The sequence below is a fragment of the Schistocerca cancellata genome, chromosome 9, assembly GCF_023864275.1.
Source record: "Schistocerca cancellata isolate TAMUIC-IGC-003103 chromosome 9, iqSchCanc2.1, whole genome shotgun sequence".
NCBI lineage: Eukaryota > Metazoa > Arthropoda > Insecta > Orthoptera > Acrididae > Schistocerca > Schistocerca cancellata.
In genome coordinates this window covers 137,608,761-137,626,700 of record NC_064634.1, presented here as the reverse complement: position 1 = coordinate 137,626,700, position 17,940 = coordinate 137,608,761, and positions in this window count along the sequence as shown.

The window sequence follows — 17,940 nt, the reverse complement described above, 5'->3', positions numbered from 1 at the left end:
TTCTCTTTTCTTTTCAAGTTTCTCTTTTCTTTTCAAGTTTCTCTTTTCTTTTCAAGTTTCTCTTTTCTTTTCAAGTTTCTCTTTTCTTTTCAAGTTTCTCTTTTCTTTTCAAGTTTCTCTTTTCTTTTCAAGTTTCTCTTTTCTTTTCAAGTTTCTCTTTTCTTTTCAAGTTTCTCTTTTCTTTTCAAGTTTCTCTTTTCTTTTCAAGTTTCTCTTTTCTTTTCAAGTTTCTCTTTTCTTTTCAAGTTTCTCTTTTCTTTTCAAGTTTCTCTTTTCTTTTCAAGTTTCTCTTTTCTTTTCAAGTTTCTCTTTTCTTTTCAAGTTTCTCTTTTCTTTTCAAGTTTCTCTTTTCTTTTCAAGTTTCTCTTTTCTTTTCAAGTTTCTCTTTTCTTTTCAAGTTTCTCTTTTCTTTTCAAGTTTCTCTTTTCTTTTCAAGTTTCTCTTTTCTTTTCAAGTTTCTCTTTTCTTTTCAAGTTTCTCTTTTCTTTTCAAGTTTCTCTTTTCTTTTCAAGTTTCTCTTTTCTTTTCAAGTTTCTCTTTTCTTTTCAAGTTTCTCTTTTCTTTTCAAGTTCCTCTTTTCTTTTCAAGTTCCTCTTTTCTTTTCAAGTTCCTCTTTTCTTTTCAAGTTCCTCTTTTCTTTTCAAGTTCCTCTTTTCTTTTCAAGTTCCTCTTTTCTTTTCAAGTTCCTCTTTTCTTTTCAAGTTCCTCTTTTCTTTTCAAGTTCCTCTTTTCTTTTCAAGTTCCTCTTTTCTTTTCAAGTTTCTCTTTTCTTTTCCTTTTTACGTTTCTCTTTTAAATTTTCTATTGCTGGGCAGAGGTTGTGGTCCTAACATGATGGTGTCTACACCCGCGCACTTTTCAAGAAATGTGCGAAGGTATTTATGCAGTGCCCGTCGTTGGGAAAAGAATTGTTGATGGAGGGTTTGTTTTACGGCCTCCTCGTTTACCTGACCTAAACACAAACTGATTTCTTCTGCGGAGGCACTTTGGGGAGCATGTTTGTTCTACTCCACCGATGACACGTGGAAGAAGCGGTAGATAGCTTCCGTGCTGCTCTTTGAAATGTGAATGCTGCGAGGAGTTCAGATAATCATGGTCTTTGAGGCAAATGTTTCAAGAAGCAGCGAGATCCTTTCACGCATGTGCTCAGAAGACTTTTGTGAAAGACACGGTGTCAAACGCCAGTGAATTTTAAAAAATACAACTGACCACTCTTACTGAATGTAGAGCATATGTTTAAAAACACATTGAGTTTTGTAGTTATTTCTGCCTTATGACACACAGTATATGTTTAACTTGTTTTTGAAGTGTCTGACGAATGATTGTAACGTTTACCATTTAAAAGTTTTAGAGATGGTGTACCCTATAACACGAACAGATCAAAATTGAGGAATTTTTAAAAAAATTCAGCGATAGTCGGAATCTAACTTTCTAACTTGAGTAGTCTAATGCAGAACTGTGTCGTTTCACAGGAAACCTTGGTAAGCGCCACCGTCTGGCAGGGCAGGGCAGCACTGCTCGGCAATGGACTGTGGTTCTGATGTGAGGAGCGGCCGCCCACGTGTTAGTGGGGCGTGGAGGCGACCTTCGCGATCCACCTGTGCACGCCTGACTTTCTACCGTGCCGCACGTAACGCAGAGCAAACACTTACACTCGCAAGAGATGCGGTTAGCCCGCCTTCAGTTCTCCGAATCTTTACTAAACTACATTTAAGTGCAGTACCGATGCCCTATCCTGATAATGTTAAATTTAACATATTTATATGCCGTTTCCTCAGCAACTACCCAAGTGTAATAAAACTAAACTTTGCCAGGATAGAGTCGTATCTTAATCATTCACTGGACTACTATCAAATCGACAACTTCGTTAGGAATCAAGATATGAGTATTTTTAATGGAGTCTTAAAAATTTATGTAGCTTTAAAAAAATATTTTTATGATCAAACTATGAGAGCTATCTCTACCATCGAAGATTCACAAAACATAATACCGCTGTTTGTAAGAGCGAAAAATTTCAGGACTTTACCATTATCTACGAAATTACTTAAGCTAAATATCCGCAGATAACGAAGTTTTTCAGAAATCGCACTTGAATGCTGAAGTAAAGGAAAACTCACTATGGGTGAAGAGAGTTTAAAACTCTCCAGCTTTGTTATCAGGGTCAACCAGATTCAGTCTCTTTCTCCGTCTTTCTGCTTTTGTTGTATTTTTGACCATAATATCTGCTCTGGGAGCTCGCTATCAATTCAGTTCTTTGAAGATTCTACGTCTACGCAGATACTCCGCAAACCACCTTACGGCGCGTGGCAGAGGGTACCCTGTACCCTAACTTGTCATTTCCTTTCGTGTTCCACTCGCAAATAGCACGAGGGGAAAACGATTGTGTATATGCCTCTCTATGAGCCCCAGTTTCTCGGTGCTCAAACTCCTCACGCGTCAGTACAATCGTTCTGTATTCAGCTTCAAAGGCTTGTTCTCTAAATTTTCTCAACAGTGTTCCTCGGAAAGAACATCGCCTTCCCTCCAGGGGTTCCCATTTAAGCTCCCGAAGCATATCCGTAACACTTACGTGTCGTTCGATCTTACTAGTAAGATCTCTAGCAGCCCGCCTCTGAAATGCTTCGGTGTCCTCCTTCAATCCGACCTGATACGGATCCCTAACACTCGAGCAGTACTCAAGAATAGGTCGCACCAGCGTCCTTTATGCGGTCTCCTTTACAGGTGAACCACTTTTTCCTAGGATTGTCCCGATAAACCGAAGTCGACCGTTTGCCTTCACTACCACAGTTCTCACATGCTCGTTCCACCTCTTATCGCTTTGCAACGTCATGTCCAGATATTTAAACGACTTGACTGTGTCAAGCAGGAACCAGTTATACCGTATCCTAACATTATGGATTTTTCCCCTACTTATTCGCATTCACATACACTTTTCTACATTTAGAGCTAGCTGCCACTCATCACACCTACTAGGAATATTGTCGAACTTTTCTTATCTTCCTACAGTCACTCAACTTCGACACCTTTTCGTACACCACAGAATCAGCAGATAATCGCAGATTGCTGCCCCTGCGTCACTTCCGCTTTTGTAGGAGCACAAATATCGTTCATGTATTAGTTGCCCATGTTCTGTTCACTTAGTGGTGCTTGTTCCTTCAGGACACACCAGTTCCTGTAAAATTGAACACAGTAAAAGCACAACCTAACGAGCGTCAAGTTTATTTGCGTGGTGGCTGGAGATAATCATTAAAACATGGAGCTGTATTTAGGCATTATGTGATGTCGTAGTATCGCAGTGCATATTCGGAAGTGATGCACGTGAAATATGAATGTCTAAATGGACGTGAGGCAACACTGATCTATTCTTGCCAAGAGTTGACGACGAATGTCCGGGAATGTTTTTGCAAAAACTCCTAACCCTGTAGGTATTTCTTAATCTCTTGCCCGTTTAAGCTGAAACCCCTTGTTTGAAACTTGTGCAGCGGATGAAGTAGCTCACCATTAATTTTATTTATTTTTGAGCATTATGAATAATAATTTTTCGAGTGCCTCGACGAAGTATGTTGCCCCTTAAGCTTCTAGCTCTTCAGGGTATCGTAGGAGGCAGCCTCAATGTGTCAACAATGGCTTCTTTGTCACTCATTTCGTTCTTTAAATGTCACACAACAACATGATTATTCTTCGTCAAGGAACTGTAGTGCCGCACCTGTTGAATCGCTCTCATTAACATCAGTGAGACAAAGAGTACAGTCGTCACTAAGTGTTCGGAACGGTGCAGATGTGAAACGATCAATACACTTCGCGCGCCACCGATAGTCTCTACTGGCCGAAGAAGACTAATAGACTTTTTTGTTGTTGTTTTGAAAATAAATCGTATAAATCAATCATCTGTGTAGAATTTTTTCAACAAAGTGGGGACAGTGGTCAGTTTGTGAAGTGTACCATCTGCATTAAAGAATATAAACGTTCAGGGAATACAATTAATTTAAGACACCACTTAAAAAGACAACATGGTGAAAAACTACAGAACCATGAATTAGTAACAAAATTGAAAGGTGAGAAATCAACTTGTAAACTAGATCAAGTGCAAGAGGTGCAACCAAAAAAACTGAGCAGCTAATTGTTTTAACAAAAGTCAGTTGTACGATGTCTGTTCAAAAATTTAAAAAACTACTTTATTCTCTTGATGTGCAAATGATCGCTATTGATATGCCGCCGTTCAGAACTTCCGACCAACAAGACTCGAAAAAAAATTGTTCATGACAGACATCAGGTGTGAGTTTCCAGATAAAACCTCACTCAAATGATCTTTCTTTCGTGCTGTGTTACGGTTCATTCTTGTGGTCGGTACATGCCAGTCTAAGTCAGGTCGGTATAGCTTGTAAAGTTTTTCTTGGCTGCTTAACAGCCTCCACACTTGCATGCAAACGATCAGTCAGGTGCTGGAAGGTTTCTGGGGGAATGGCAGCCCTTTCTTCACGGAGTGCTGCACTGAGGAGAGGTACCGATGACGGTCGGTGAGGCCTGGCACGAAGTCGGCGTTCCACAACACCCGAAAGGTGTTCCATAGGATTCAGGTCAGGACTCTGTACAGGCCAGTCCTTTGCAATGATTTACTTGTGGAGTAACCATTGTGCCACAGGCCGTCATTATGAACAGGTGCTCGATCGTGATGAAAGATGCAATCGCCATCCCCGAATTCTCTTCAACGGTGTGAAGCAACGATGTGCTTCAAACATCAATGTAGGCCTGTGCTGTGAAATTACCACGCAAAACAAAGGGTGCAAACCCCCTCCATTAAAAGCACGATCACACCGTAACACCAGTGATACCGAATTTTACTGTTGGCACTACACACGTTCACCGAGCATTCGCCATACCCACGCCAAGCCATCGGATCGTTACATTGTGTACAGTCATTCGTCACTCCACACAACGTTTTTCCACTGTTCAATCGACCAATGTTTACGCTCCTTACACCAAGCTGGGCGTCGTTTGGCATTTACCGGCGTGATGTGTGGCTTATGAGCAGCCGCTCGAGCATGAAATCCAAGTTTTCTCACCTCCCGCCTGTCATAGTACTTGCAGTGGATCCTGATGCAGTTTTGAATTCCAGTGTGATGGTCTGGATAGATGTCTGCCTATTACACATTACAACCCTCTTCAGCTGTCTGCGGTCTCTGTCAGTGAACAGACGAGGTGAGCCTGTACGCTTTTGTGCTGTACGTGTCCCTTCACGTTTCCACTTCACTATCATAACGGGAACAGTGGACCTAGGGATGTTTAGGAGTTTGGAAATCTCGCGTATAGACGTATGACGCAAGTGACACCCAATCACCTGACCACGTTCAAAGTCCATGAGTTCTGCGGAGCGCCCCATTCTGCTCTCACTATGTCTAATGGCTACTGAGGTCGCTGATGTGGAGTGCCTGGCAGCAGGTGGGAGCACAATGCACATAATATGAAAAACGTATGTTCTTGGGGGTTTCCGGATACTTTTGACGACATAATGCATCAATTATCGATGTTCAACTAACATTATCATGAAGCAGAGCTGCTCAGGCGTTGCGCCACTTGAGTAATGGTTATTCAAAATGGTTCAAATGGCTCTGAGCACTATGCGACTTCTGTGGTCATCCGTCGCCTAGAACTTAGAACTAATTAAACCTAACTAGCCTAAGGACATGACACACATCCATACCCGAGACAGGATTCGAACCTACGACCGTAGCGGTCGCTCGGTTCCAGATTGTAGCGCCTAGAACCGCACGGCCACTCCGGCCGGCAGTACTGGTTATTCTTCGTGTTTTACTGCCTTTGTTGGTCGATATCGATGAAACGAATATCGCACAAGAGTAATTTGGAATCTATGTGGAACTGGCACGTAAAATTCTGCATCAGCAATATTTTTGTTTGTAACGGAAAACAAACCGAAACTTTCCGTCGACAATGGATGTCGCATGAAAGACGCAATGAGCAGAATTTGTTTGGGCTTAGTCCGACAGCACATTGCAAAAACGACGTTGTAAGTATCTGCCGGAGCACCGCAGAAAATGCGCCTGATGACTCCTAGCAGGATCACCCTGTATAAATGATCTAGTAGATAACATAGGAAGTTCAGCGAGCCTGTTCCCAAATAATGACGAAGTATATACGAATATAGTAGGCTAGGAAACTGTGGTTAACTTGAGGAAGACCTGCAGAGAATAGAGGGATGGTATAGGGGCTGCCAGTTGACAATGAACTTAAATGAATGATGTACTGTGCATAAATATGTGAAGGAATCTATCACTATAAGATCACACTACTCGTGACAAATTACTGCAAACTGTAACTACCGTAAAATACCCTGCAGTTGCCATCCGGATAGAGCGACGTAGAATGACCACATACAACAAGTTATAGGGAAAACAGATGGTAGGCTGAGTTTCAATGAGAGAATATTAAGGGCAGGTAATTCGTCCACGAAGATAGTGGCTTACGGAACACTCGTTCGTACGATTATCGAGTACTGCTCATTAGTCTAGACGCTACAGCAGGTTGGCTTACCAGAAGGGGTAGAAGACGTTGGAAAGAGCGGCGTGTTGCGTCACGAGATCGTTTAGTCAGTGCCATAACGCTACGGAGGTTCTATACAGAATAATGCCAGACGTTCCTAGACAAGCCTTGTGCCTCTTCAAGCGGTTTACTTTCGAAATTTCATGAACTTGAGTTCCAAGGATATCCGGACAACATACAGTACTACTTCCTCTTATACGTCTCGTGATACGACCAGGACGAGAAAATCAGAGGAATTAGAGCCCAGGTAGAGATTTATCGCGAGACGTTCTTCCCACGTACCATCCGCGAAATAGGAAAGTGAGAAAATACCGAAATTACCCTCCGCCACAAACCGTGAAGTAGCTTGTTGAACGTACATATCGATACGAATCATAAGCTCAGATTGTAGAAGGCAATCTGCCACATCAAAGATCTGGACATTTGCGTTAAACGATTTACAAAAACCGTAGAAAGCCTGCAACTCGGTGGATAGACAAGATGAGAACAGACGTCCTTCCGAATCCGAGTCTATCGCCGTAACCACTGCATCATTTCGCTCGTTGGACTTAAGGCGGTGTTCTCACTGCGAGTAACTATCTTAACGCAGGTAACACGTATAGGAAAGATAACGCGGTAATATGATTGCGCAAGTGTGTCATGAAAATGAGTAATTACTATCCTTACGTTGACCATAGCGCCAAGGAGACTGCGCCAGTAGCTCCAAAGCAATCGCGCGACCATTTCCCAATGAGGTTGTCTCAGCGATTAATCCGGTATGCTTTGTGCAAACAATTCCTGTGCAGGTATTCGTATCGTAGCGTTTAATTTAAATAGCCACAGCAGGAATTCCAGCAGGTACGAAACATTACATATGCGACAACAGCAAGGCCAGCAAGCCTGTCCAGGAACTGTCCTCGGCATTCCAGCAGGTGTCAAGTGGAATTAAAGCACGCAAGTCATTATGAAAACAACAACCTGTCGGGCTGTACAGTACACGGCAGTCTGATAAAGCGAAGTACTGGCGACAACAACGAAGACGCGGCGGCAAGTTGTACTCTGAGGAATGAAAGAAATAGTATTTAACTTAGTTTTGTTACGTCTGACGACGCCACTCATGTTCCTTGGCCTCCATCCCGACAAAACACTAGAAGTTTCCAGCCCGGAAGTGAGTGACCCCCAACAAATGATAAAGACCAATCGGAGAGATAGAGGTATTTCATGTACAACATTGTAAATGGTGTGTTTTATTCATATTTATTTGTTTACAGTTCCATGATAAAATGAGGAATAGCAGCTCTATCTCAAATTTCAGACTCTGGCTAGTGGAAGTTTTGTCAGGATGTGTGCATGTGAACAATGGTAAGTGCCAAACATATGAATGCCAGTAGTAGTAGCAGCAGTAGTGTTCGTACTAGAGAAATGCTTTTCAGCGACGGCTGGTATGAAACTGAGGATCATGTAGACAACTGCGACTCAGATAAACATCTTTAATACGTTCCTGGGCGTAAATGCGCTTCCGAAAGTGTTTGCTGATCACATAAACGTGAATCTTCATCTAAGAAAGTAAACACTGTAATGTCCCTTATCATCGATTACTTGATTTTACATGACTGTGACGGTAGAAATGGTAACAGCCATCGTTAACTTGGCTGCATAAGTTTCTCGCTAAAATTAATTATTTAGCGTGCTGACTCAGATTAATTTTTCAAATTGTTATACTTTATTATTGCAAAAATTCTTAAAAAGTTGTTGATGCAAATCTTTATATAAAAAACAAATTCAGAATTCTCAAATATGTATTTCTTAGGGGTTTCGCTATAAAGCTTCGTCATTTTGCCCAACAAGAAAACAGTGACGACCGACGTTAGGTGCACTGAGTTAGAAAGTAGACTAAGTACCCATTGACGAATTTTCTAGAATTTGCAGTAGAATTTACCGTTTCAGAAGTGTCATTCTACATAACTGAAAAGAAACCAGACTTACCCGAATAAAAATATCGCACAGGGTGTACTTGAAATATTTATGAGCTGTTATTGAAACTTTACCGTTTCTCGAAACAATCGACTTATCCATTTCCATTGTTTATGGGCGAAGTTTTTAACCTTGCCTTGTGGATCGAAGGTAGGCTGGAGACCATTAGATTTAATTCGTTAGTGCAGCACTGTCTCAGTGCTGAGAAATAATCCGTAACCGTCAAAAAATGTTTTCGAGCACATGAGCGGAACAAAGATCGCGTAATTTCTTTCACGCGCCACGCACAATCCATAACGTTGATTCTGGCAGTAACCGCGAGTGAGAATTTGCGCGACGCCACAGGAGCTCCGAGGTACAGAAAGGAATGTGTGCAGTGAGAGGAAAGAGTGTTTCTGATTAATCTTAGAGACAACAGAAACAACTCACCTACGCGCTGTTCGGGCTACTGTGGCGCGCTCTCTACCTTTGTAAGAAGCTGACGTTAGATGTTATAAATCGCTCGAGAAAAACGTTCAGTAAGTAACAGGTCCACCAGCTGCTCTGATAGTTGGTTTTCGCGATGGCTGTCTCTTCAACAGGCACCATGCATCCACATTATAGATTTCACGTTTGTCGCAACTCAGCAAGTCATGGGCAGCGACCCACGATAGCACGTTTCTAGTGAACCCTTTCTTCTGCAAGAGACCGCAATAAAGAGAAAACACTACCGCTGCTCTTTCGCTTTGCCGCATTACTGCAGACAGGTGACAAATCTGAGCGCCACGAAATAATTCTGGCGCTTTCTTTGAGTGTTCACGAGCCCGAGTTGTTGTTGAACTGGAACGGACTTGGACGATTTCTTGTAGCGTGGTGACTAGGAAAACGTTGGGATGAGAATCAACCGAGCGGAGAACTTCCGGGTGACTTTAGAAGCATCCTCGATCAACTGGCTGATTGAAATCTCTAGAATGGTGATACTTGCACTAAAAAGAAGTCTGCAAATCGTGCTAAGTAGCAGCAATCTGTTCTCTTCTGGTTTTGCTACCGCGCCGCTCCTTCCTTCGTGAATGGCGTTACTCATCGTCCGTGTGCCGCTTCTAATTGGTTTGGATACCACTTTTGTCGCTGTAATGTAACCTCGCCAGTAACTGTGGCAGAGTGAAGTGGGTGGTATGAACGTGTACGTCATCGGTACGGAAACACTTAACTCTATTTCACTTTTTAACCTTTCGAAATTGTAAGCCTAGGGCCGATGACCTCAGTAGTTTGATCCCATGGGAAGTTACCACCCCACACATCTATCGGAAAGGGCACAAACAACTGCCTAAAAGAAGACTCCGGGTGATTGGTCAGTAACACGGGAGCCTACGGGTCTATGTGGGCTCTTAACCACGCTGTTACTTAACGTTTACCACCTTCTCAATTGCCAGAAGTGAAAAGTGAAAAAAATCCTAAGGCCGACTGATTACTGATCACACATTTGGATTAGTAATCTGATTTCCATCGAGCAGTCACTGACGTAACAAATGGGAACAGTAGTGCTACTTATAAATGCTTATGGCGGCCACTGGAAATACGTAATCTAAAATTTAGTAAATGTTTCTTACTACTGAACAATTATTCTTTCAGTGATATTATCATTTCCATAAAGGATTTCTTATTCAGACATTGTCGTCGTGCATCTAAAGTAGTGGTCCACAGCACCTGCCTGAGTATGCTAACTCAACAGTCTTCTTGCACGACAGTAAGTACCGATTAAAGTGAATAATGGAAGTCTACAAAGTCCTATGAGGTAACAGGAAAATACAGCACCCACCTCAGATCTACGAGTTGGTGGCTCGAAACTTTAACATAAACGTAACAGATCACAAGGTGAATGAGAGCCTGACGGAAAGGTCAGAAAATCAATTTCAGAAATTATCTGTGTATAGCAGCTTGTTTTACATCTGCAAGTCTGGGGAGGATAGCATATTATGTAATTCTACTCACTGTGCATATAGAGTATACTAGAAAGAGTACATTGTAGCACTTTACGTCATTTCGAGGGTGTACAGGATTTGGAATTTAGTACAGCTGCAACAGTTATAGCCCCGGCGCTAGCGCATAGTATGACCGCGCGCATCGGATGTTGTATGTGAAACGAACTAAATATTTGGAGTTCTCTATATGTGAATTCAATAGTCAAGATACTGAGCCAAGAACGGTATCCAAAGTAAATAAAGAAGCCTGATGTTCTATTATTAGAGAAAGTTAAGACTGATGTCACTTGTCACTTTACGTGTGCTATTTGGTTACCATATTTGAAGTGACTGCTTTCGGATTTATAATGCGGTTGGTTTAGAAGGGGGGAGGGGGGGGGGGGACCGAACTGCTAGGTCATGGGTCCCTCGTTCCGATTAAAGTAACTCCACGACGGTGGGAGTAAAATACTCTAGACATACAAAACACAGCTGGAAGAAAGGAGAAAACCATAAGGATATGACAGGAGGGCAACAGACACTAAAATGGACAAAATCGGAAAAGAAAACCACACACTCACTTAAGAAACGTGTAGAAGAGATCAAAACAGGAGAGCACATTACCAAGGCTGGCTGACCATGAGTATAAAAATGGTAAGCCAGACACACTGCAACACATTAAAACCTCCACCCCAAAAGCACTAGGGTGGAGGACACAGAGGGACAAAGGACATGCGCTAAAACTTAGATCGAATGATAAAATCCACCCTCACGAATAAAACTTAAAATTAAAGCTGTTGTTGAGGCATTGTCACCCAACACAAATGTAGGGTGCGGGGAAAGTTAAAAGTACGCCATAGAGCGGCTAAAAGTGGGCAGTACAGCAAGAGGTGGACGACCGTCATTTGTGAGCCACAACGACACCGAGGTGGGACCTCGCGACGGAGGAGGTAACCGTGCGTTAGCCACGTATGGCCAATGAGGAGCCGGTAGAGGACAACTGATTATCTGCGGGACGACCGCATCGAAGACTTCCATACATTCGTAGTCTCCTTAATGATACGCAGTTTGTTGTGCGTACTTTTATGCCATTCCGTCTCCCAAAGCCGAAAAACCCTGCGGCGTGAGTCAGAACGCAGGTCAGTTTCGGAGATGCCCATCTCCAGAAGCGGTTTCCGCATAGTCTGTTTGGCCAGCCTGCCGTCAAGTTCATTGCCTGGGTTTCCGACCGTTCCAGGGTATAGATGGACTTCGGAATGGACGCTACCAAAGGACGGCGAGGGTAGCTCTGGTAGATAGCTTGTAGGCTGCTCAAGGAATCAGTCTACAGGACAAATGACCACCAGGGGGGACCGGATGTGCTAACAGCACGAGATATGGCCGCCAGCTTTGCAGTGAAAACACTGCAGCTGTCTAGCAAGAAGTGTTGTTCAATATGCCCTCCATGAACATACGCAAAGCCTACGTGACCATCAGCCATCGAGCCTTTGGTGTAAACCACTTTGTGGCCTCGATACATGTCGAGAATCGAGAGGAAGTGATAACACAGAGCCGCAGGATTAACGGAGTCCTTAGGGCCATGCAAAAGGTCCAGAAGAATCTGCGGCCTAGGTGTACACCATGGAGGTGTACGTGATTGGACCTCGAGGAGAAGTGGTAACGGGAAGGTCTCCAGTTCAGACATAAGGGACCGGACGCGAACCGCAATTGTAAGCCCTGACCTGGGCCGCCCATGCGGAGATGAACCCTCGTGATTAGGAAAAGGAGACGTTAATTCGGATGCGCAAGTGAACTACGAACGTGTGCAACGTAATTAGCGAGCAGTTCTGCACGCTTAACCTTCAATGGAGGGACTCCGGCCTCCACCAGGACACTGGTCACCTTCCGTCGTTGGGCGAACGCCGTTGTTCTGCATTGGGTCGAGTAAACACAACGTTGAGGGCGCCGCCGAACCGTAAACCAGACTCCCATAGTCAATGCGGAATTCAACAATGGTTCCGTAGAGCTGCCGCAGCGTAGAGGGATCTGCACCCCAATTGGTGTTGCTTAAGCTGACGAAGCCAAGCTGACGAAGCCAAGTCAATCGGGCGTCCAAAACCAATCCTAAGAATCGATATGTCTACACTACAGTGAGTAGATCGTCATGAAGATAAAGTTCTGGTTCTGGATGAACGGTGCGACGCCGACAAAAATTCATGAGACACGACTTCGAGGCTGAAAACCGGAAGCAGTGGGCTGGAGCCCGTGACTGCGCTTTGTGAATGGCTCCCTGTAGGAGCCGCTCAGCCACACCAGTACTGGAGGAGCAGTACGAAATGCAGAAGTCATCCACAAACAAAGACTGTGAGACAGACAGCTCTACAGCTGCTACTAGACCGTTAATAGCCACTAAAAATAGAGGCACTCAATACAGAGCCCTGCGGAACGCCATTCTCCTGAATACAGGGGGAACTATGGGAGGCACCAACTTCGGTACGGAAAGCACAGAGCGACAGGAAATTTTGGATAAAAATCTGGAGTGGGCCCCGGAGACCCCACTCATACAATATGGCACGGATATGAAGCCGCCAGGTCGTGTTGAATGCTTTACATAAGTCAAAAAGACGGCAACCAGATGTTGACATCTGGTAAAGGCTGTTCGGAAGGCAGGCTCGAGGAACACAAGATTATCAGTGCTAGAGCGACCCTGACATGAAGCCAGTAGGCCACATAATTCGAGGACCCAACCAAACTACCGACACACCATACTTTCCCACAGCTTCCAAAGAAATTTGGCGAGGCTGGTGAGCTGGTAGCTATCCACATGAAGCGGGTTTTTACCGGGTTTGAGCACCGGAATAATGGTGCTCCCTGCCATTGTGATGGAAAGACACCAACGCACCAGATCCGGTTGAAGATGACGAGAAGATGTCGCTTGTAGTCAGATGAGATATGTTTTATCATCTGGCTGTGGATCCGATCCAGCCCAGGAGCTGTGTCGGGGCAATGTGCAAGGGCACTAAGGAGCTTCCACTCTGTAAATGGGCGTTATAGGATTCACTGCGTACACGGGCACGGAGCTGCTTAAAGGCTATCAGATTCTCTAGGGAAGGGTGTCGCTGTAGAGCTCGCCGACGCTCTGTAATTGCCTCAGCGACTTCCGGCGACCACCATGGGACTGTTTTTCGCTGGGGGCACCCTAGAGAACGAGGGGTCGAGTTTTCCGCCGCAGAAACGATCGTTGTAGTGATCTGCTCAACGACAACGTCGATGGCACCATGTGGGGGAGATTCAGCGGTGACAGCAGAAGGCTTCCCAGTCTGCCTTGTTTAAAGCCCATCTGGGTAGGCGTCCGTAGGTATGACGACGGGGGAGTGACAGGAAGATGGGGAAGAGGTCACTACCACACATGTCGTCATGTGCTCTCCAGTGGATAGATGGGGGAAGTCCAGAACTACAAACCGAAGATCAATTGCCGAATATGTGCCATGTGTGGGGGGGCACCTGTATTTTTAAGAAGCAGAGGTCGAGTTGTGACAGTATAATTCGACCTCCCTACCTCGGCCTGTAAGCATGGAGCTACCCCGCAAGGAGTTATGCGCGTCAAAATCTGAGTTTATCAATCAGTGCGTTCAGAGATACTGCACCATCTGGAGGAAGATAAACACTGCAGACAGTTATTTCCTGCACTGTCCTTATCCTGACAGCCACAACTTCAAGAGGGGTTTGAAGGGGCACAGATTCACTACGTACCGAGTTCAGGACATAAGACGCAAACTCTACCTGGCACGCTATTATAGTCGCTACGGTTCCTGTAATATCCCTTATAGCCATGGAGGGCAGCGGTCCGCATTGCCAGGAACCAGGTTTTCTCCAGGGCAATGCAAAAAGCAGGTGTAAGGCTTAACAGTTGCCGTAGCTCAGCCAGGTGGTGCAAAAAAAAACGCCGCAATTCCACTGGAGGATTATGTAATCGTGAGACAGACTGAGAAGGCATGAAACACTCAATGAGGCAGTTTACGCCTCAGGGTCACCTGCTGCCACAAGTGAAGCACCTGTGCGATCGACAGCCATTGTGTCTGTCCCAGCGAAATCTAGGTCCTCAGTGGACGCCAGGATCTCCACCTCATGCTCAGACACAGAGCTTGTAGGTAGTAGTGGTGTGGAGTGCCACCACAGTGCCTTGGTTCTTTGGGGTCATTCTTTTTAGGTTTCTCTCGCTGCTCCTTAGGTTTGTCCAACTGGGAAAGCTTCACCGATTCAGTCTCAGGGACTGAGGACGACTGTGGAGCCCTACGACCAGCTACCTGTGGTTGCTTCAGCCGTTGGCAGGTGTCAGCTTTGCCACTGGTAGGATCTGGGGAAGGAAGTGACCCAAGGGATCACTTCCTAGCGAGAGGAGCCGAAGACGACTTACGCTTCTCCGGCTGAGAAGTGGGGAGTGGGGAGTGACGCCCCCGCTGGGTGGTGGTGGGGGGGGGGGGCTGTTGCTCCTGAATTAGGTTGTGCAGGAGCAACAGGGAGGAAAGTGCTCCCCACCACCAACGGGGCACGTAGAGTCTGACGGCTGAGAGCCAACTGTACGCGGCAGAAAGGAAGATGGTAGAACCGTTGTTGTAACGGGGGCATAGCTTGATTTCATACGCACAGAATGTAGACCCTCAAATTTTCTCTTGGCCTCAGTGTAGGTCAGTCGGTCCAGGTTCTACTATTACATTTTTTTTTTCTTTCTGGAGATCCTGCAGCCTTGCGAGCAAACTAATGGCGCCTCCACAGTTGACACAGGTGGGAGGCGGGGTACAGGGAGTATTTGGATGTGAAGGACGTCCACAATCCCGACAGGTGACGCTCGAAGTACAGCAGGAAGATATATGGCCGAACTTCCAGCACAAAGCACCACATCGGGGAGGGATATGTGGCTTTATGTCACAGCGTTAGATGATCACCTGGAACTTCTCGGGTAATTTAACACCCTCGATGGCTAAGATGAAGGCACCGCTGGCAACCTGATCATCCCTCAGACCCCAGCGGACGCGCCGGACGAAATAGACAGCTCGTCGCTCTAAATTGGCGCGCAGCTCTTCACCAGACTGCAAGAGAAGGTCCCTGTGAAATATGATACCCTCGACCGTATTTAAGCTCTTATGAGGCGTGATGGAAACAGAAACATCCTCCAGCTTGTCATAGGCGAGTAGTACTTGTGACTGGGCAGAGGATGCTGTTTTGATCAAGACCAACTCTGACCGCATTTTGGACACGCCCTCCACCTCCCTGAAATTGTCCTCTAAATGCTCCACAAAAAACTGAGGTTTCATTGACAAGAAAGACTCATCAACTCGCGTACATACAAGGTGCCGGGGTGAGTAAGCTACGCTACCATCCTTAGCCTGGCGTTCCTCCCATTGTGAGGCCGGGGGGGGGGGGGGCGGGGGGAGGACAATTTTGGGTTGTATTTCTTAGCAACGAAGTGAAACCTTGACCGCTTAGAGACTGCTTGAGTTTGACCACCAGCAAAATATGACGTACTAAGCTTCATGCCGTGTCATCCGTCCTGATGCCACCCGCTCTGACCAGGGGCCCTCCCTACGGCCTCCGTCCAGCCGCAGTAATGGCCACCTGACAGGATGGCCATTGCCTGGAGTCCTGATGCCCCAGGGTGACGGGCATCTACTCCTTGGAATACGTGGGTAGTAACGGCGCAGGAACCAGCGGAGTGATTCCTATGGGGTCAGGGGGCTACAACCAACAGGGTACATGGCGGCCCCACCACAATGGACTGGCTACTGTGCTGGATAGCAGGCGCAAACGAGCTAAGAAGTCCATTATCGCGGACAGCGCAGAAAGCGATACTGCACAGAGGATGGAGGAAAACGCACCCAGGAGGGTGACCTCGCCCAACAGCTGGAGAATGAGAGGAAGTGCAGATCTACGTCGACGAAGGCTGCGAGAGGTCTCAGCACATGGATACTACGCACCATGTAGGGTGATCTTCACCAATTGGCTTACTCTTCGGGAAAATTTTGTAAAATGGAAATTAAACCCTACAGGGGACCATCACAAAGGCCGAAACGTGTGGGACTCCTTTTGGTCTCCTCTTACGACAGGCAGGAATACCTCAGGCCTATTCGAACCCCTGGACCCTCAGCGTGGTGTTTATAATGCGGTAGGCCACAGTCCGTCGACAGCAGATAAAGATTCATTTTCGAATTCGTTGATAAAATGTTGGACTTCCCCGTTATCCACTGCGAGGCTAGATTAACTATCCGTATTCAAAAGACTGGGTAAATACGTCTAATTAAAACACACACTCGCTGTTATATTCGAACAGGAAAAATTTTATGCGAAGTGCTACAATATGAATTACTCTTGTGCAATGGCTTTTCAGTTTAGCCCCTCGGTGAATTGGTGTCGTGCTGCGTTTCTTTCTAAAAATAAAGCTATAACCAGCACCACTATGACTTACTTACGAGGTCAACGAACCTCTCTTATTGATCTACAATTAAATCTAGAAGGTTTTAATTCAAGATTTAGAAGAAAAGAAACCGTCTGCAATTTGATTAATGAACCGAAAGTAAAGTTTACTTACATTCTGTTGTATCATTCCAATTAATTAGCATACATGGTTATTTACATTTTCTCTTGTTTCTCAATGCTCAGTCCTCCTCAAAATTTTACAACGAAACCTTTTCGTGTCCATATTCTCACAGGAGAAAGCACATTTCATTTCATCCCGCAAGAGCCGGCCGGAGTGGCCGTGCGGTTCTAGGCGCTACAGTCTGGAACCGAGTGACCGCTACGGTCGCAGGTTCGAATCCTGCCTCGGACATGGATGTGTGTGATGTCCTTAGGTTAGTTAGGTTTAATTAGCTCTAAGTTCTAGGCGACTGATGACCTCAGAAGTTAAGTCGCATAGTGCTCAGAGCCATTTGAACCATTTTTTCATCCCGCAAGAATACGAGAGCATTATTAAGAATAAGCAATGTGTACATCGCCATGTCGAAGAATAGTTTTTGTTATTTATCGTTACATGTATGCCGTTGTTTAAACAAAAAAAAACCTCGCTGGCGCTGCTTCGATTTTTTTCACTCGGTCACAGATGTCACTTCGCGGCAGTTCATGTCCTGTCTACGGAGTCGTAATTAATTTCAATGGACGGGAATACTCGTCTTTCTCAGATCGTCTCTCGCCCTCATCACTGTTTCCTACAAAAACCCATTTTACTACCACTTTCTGTGTACCTACTTCAACATTATAAACTAACTGAAAAAAACTGCAAACAAAAAAAGAATATACAATAATAAAATTTCAGGAATACATTTGTCTGGGTAACATATTTGATTAGTGTTGCAAGACCATAGGTAAATGTACGTTAGAGAGACGGCATTGCAAACGTTAACTGTTGGCACATTAATAACCGGTGTAACCGCCAGTATGTTAAGTGGAAGGATGCAAACGCGTATGTATTGTGTAGTACAGATACTGGATGTCGGTTTGTGTGATGGGAGTTCCA